This window comes from Myotis nattereri (assembly GCF_964212035.1).
Source record: "Myotis nattereri genome assembly, chromosome: 12".
Taxonomy (NCBI): Eukaryota; Metazoa; Chordata; class Mammalia; order Chiroptera; family Vespertilionidae; genus Myotis; species Myotis nattereri.
The window spans coordinates 58,954,716-58,958,882 of NC_138087.1; the positions used below are offsets into that span (position 1 = coordinate 58,954,716).

General features: G+C 41.5%; 1 pseudogene across 1 annotated transcript; it reads left to right on the top strand.

Moving 5' to 3' along the window:
- The first annotated feature begins 516 nt into the window (after nucleotides 1-516).
- LOC308527735 (cyclin-A2-like) lies at nucleotides 517-1,478 on the top strand (annotated as a pseudogene). Its single transcript has one exon. The product of its transcript is annotated as a cyclin-A2-like (transcript).
- The last annotated feature ends 2,689 nt before the right edge of the window (nucleotides 1,479-4,167 follow it).

Below are 4,167 nucleotides of genomic sequence, written 5' to 3' on the forward strand. Positions count from 1 at the left end.
GCGCGCTGGGCACTGCTAACATTGCAGCAGACCGCACCCCAAGAGGACCCAGAGAACACCAATTCCCAGAAGGCATTGCATGCCCGGCAGCCCCAGAACCCACTGGCTGGTGGCACTGAGGGCTGGGAACCAGCGGGGTCCAGCTCTGCTGCCAGGGCCCACGATGAGATGGGTTGACCTCTTTAGGATCTTCCTATAGCTCAGTGGTTCTCAACCTTGGCTGCACATTAGACTCACCTGGGAATCTTTTTAAAATCCTGATTCCTGGGCCGCATCCTCCGGAAATTGTTTCTTTGTTACTAATGTTGTGGCCCCACCCCATAACAAAGAAACAGAATTTCCGGAGGATGAGGCCCAGGAATCAGGATTTTTAAAAAAAGATTCCCAGGTGATTCTAAGGTGCAGCCAAGGTTGAGAACCATGCTATAGATGATGAGCATGCCATTGTTCCTCCCTGGAAAGCAGACACTTAACCACTCGGTGGATGAAGCAGAGAGGAGACTCTAAAGAGGCCAGATGAATCTGAAAGAAAACAACAAACCAGAATGTGAAGCTGTCCTGGCGTTCAGTTCAGCGATGACTTTAACTGAACCAAAAAGCCGCGGGTACCTCTTGATTATCCAATGGATGGTAGTTTTGAGTCACCCCACACTAGGGACATGCCCATTGTATTGGATGATGAAAGCCAGTGCTAATGAAGTCCCATACCTAAGGCTTAGGGAAATGGAGGTTACATGTCACCCTAATGTGGGTTACATGAAGAAACAGCCAGACATCGCCAACTATATAAGGGCTATCCTCCTGGACCGGTTAGTTGAAGTAGGAGAAGAATATAAACTACAGAATGAGCCCCTGCACGTGGCTGTGAATGACATCCACGGGCTCCTTTCAACCATGTCTGTGTTGAGAGGAAACCAGCTTGTGGGCACTGCGGTTTCGCTGTTAGCCTCAAAGAAATACACTCCCAGAAGTAGCAGAGTTTGTGTACATTACAGATGAGACCTGCACCAAGAATCCAAGTTCTAAGAATGGAGCACCTCGTTCTGAAAGTCCTTGCTTTTGACTTGGCTGCACCAGCAGTAAATCTGCTTCTCGCTCAATACTTTGTGCACTAGCGGTCTTCGAACAGCAAAGCGGAAAGCTTAGCAGTGACTTTGAGAGCCTTCAGTTTGATAGGTGCTGACTCATTCCTTCAGTGTTTACATCAGTTATTGCCAGAGCGGCCTTTCCTCTAGCACGCCACACAGTCCCAGGGCAAAGCTGGCCTGAATCCTTGGGACAAAAAGATTAGATATACCCTGGGAAGTCTGCAGCCTTGTCTCCTGCACCTTCTCCAGACCCACCTCAGAGCACCACGGCCCGAACAACAATCAGGAGAAACTACAAAAATTCCAAGAGTCGTGTTTTTCCTCTCCTCGTCCTACCAGAGACATTACATGTGTATCAGAGAAAGACTGCCTTTGTTTTCTAAGATTTAAATCACTCGAATTATATGGTGTAGGGTTTGTTAATCCTCACCTGAGGGTATTTTCCCCCCCATTTTTTAGAGAGAGTGGGAGGAAGGGAGGAGGAAGAGGGAGAGAAAGAGAGAAACATTGATGTCAGAGAGACACATCGATTGGTTGCCTCCTGCAGGTGCCCTAACCCCATCAGGAATCAAACCTGCAACCCAGGTACGTGCCCTTGACCAAGAAGTGAACCAGCAACCCCTCGGTGCTTGGGCCAATGCTCTAACCACTGAACCACACCTCTCAGGCCTGGTGTAGTTTTTATCTATACACACATTCCTCTAACGTGATTACCCTTCAGCAATACCTTGTAAGCTTATTTCATGTTAACAAATACAGCTCTCTGTCAAACTTTAACGGTTAAATAGAATTCTATATTATAGACATATAGACATCAACCATATTTAGGTTGATACTAAAATATAAAATTGTAAACAGTGCTATGACAAACATTTTTCTATGTTTATATTTCAACAATTATTTGACTATTTTTTTTAGAATACATAATTAGAATTATGTATTCTGATAGCTGGGCCATTGTATATGACATTTTAAATGTTTAATACAGATTTACAGATTGATTGGCACTCATTTTAAAAGTAGGACAGCCTTCACAGGAATAAAAAAATACAAAACAAGATGTTCAGTACTTCAGATATTTTAGCATTTAGCAGCTTGATAACACATATCTCTTTCCTGTTATTTTAAATGTTAAGGCCACATTTCAACAAGCTGATTTAATTAGGTTTGGCCATCAGTCAGTTGTAAGTGTCCACACACATAATTATTCATAAAAATGAGCACAAGCAAAAAAAAAGGGGAACCATATGGTCTTAGAGGGAAGTAGTCTTCAAGGTTAACTGAACATTTGAAATGCCAGTGCAGTGTCAAAATGTGCTCCATGGCCCGACATGTTCAACTGATAGTATCTTTATCCTTCTACTTTTGAAATGGCTGTTACCCTGGCATCCAATTACTTGTAAAGCCTTATTCAATTACGAGCTACAAATGAATCCAGCTTCTAGGCTGGTGCATAAATTATAACTGGAGGTGTTAGTTCAATAAATAAGGCATAACGACGTGATCCATCGTAAAGGGTGAAAGTTACCAGTCAGAACTAAGAATAGGGAAGGGAGGCCACCTGAACTGCCTTCCACCTGATCGAAGTAAGATCTACGTGTCTCCTGCTGTAAAAATGTCTTCAGCAGGAAATAATATCGACGTCCTGCAGTTAAAGATCAAGCAAGGCAAGCTTCAAATGAGAGAGAGCTGCTTGGGAGAGGTAACACATCAACTTACGTTCACAATAGTTAGTATGTGTGCGTATGAGGTCAGTGTTTCCAAAGGTTCTGAATGAGAGGAGGGAGAGAAGAGTTGGCTCAGTGCCAGAAGGGTCATGGAGGTGCCGCCCCGCCCACCCAGGACTTCACAAGAGCTGGGATGCTGGAGGCAATGCAGATTTCACAACTCTGTAGTGACTTCACTAACTGTAACTCTGTTAGTCATCAGTGGAGTCAGCCCTATTCTTCTTCTGAGGTCTGGAAAAGGTGCTGATAAGACAAGATCCTAAACATATACCACTGGTCCTGGTCATAGGCTAGTACCTCTGCTCACAACCTCCTTTTAACTGAATTTGGCCACATGCCTCAGGCACCAGAAATTCATATCTTTGTGTAGCAGAATGAATGCAAATGACATCTTAATACATGCAATTTGTTAGAGTCAATAAATGTTTAAATTGATATACTGTGTCAGCTATCTTGATATCAATTTTCCTTTATTGATCTCAGAGTAATTTAAAAGCTAGGGAATGAAAAAAGACTAGATATAAGTAACAATCATGAACCACACAAGACAGTATATATACAATTAAGTAATACGTAGTATTTTTCAAACTTAAGTGATGTACAGACCCCTCTCTAAAGGCAAACAAATTTCTCATGGACCACTTAGTATTTACTTAAGTTATTTTTGTTATAACGTTAGCTAAAAATGTATAAACGTAATCTTGGTTTAACTGCCTTACGTATATATAGCTATATACATCAAAACATATTTACAAATTGAATATAAATAAAGCCAAATAAGCTTTACATGAACAATTTTTTTATCTGACACTTATTTCGCTGAAATTCAGACCCTTCTTGCAATATGAAAACAGCATGATATAGATTCTTTGGTGTTCAATGATCCATCTCACCACTCTTGACTAGTCATCAGGGGATGCCTGATCTCTAGCCATGTGGATTCTCTTAGGACTCCTATAAACTCCAAGGATGAGGGAGGGCCTGCCTGGAAACCTAATTGCCCCAAATTTTTGTTCTGAGGGATTGAACTGAACAAGTGCAATTACCCTGGGCTGGGATAATGTTTTTAAAAGTTCTGTGGGTTTTATTTGTGTGTGAGAGAACATTTAAGTTGTAGTCTCTTAGCACTTTTAAATTATACAATACAGTTAATTTTAAAAAATGAAAAAGAGATCATATTAATCACAGTGAAATGTTGGTTCATTTTAGCACCATAAGTTTAGATACATTTTTCATTGTGAAGCTGTAGCATTATTTAGCCAGCACTTCGTGATAGGTACCATTAATACCAAAATCGTGTCTCTAATTTTGCTTGGTTCAGTTCCAGGTTCACCAAGCAGCCTCCTGATAAT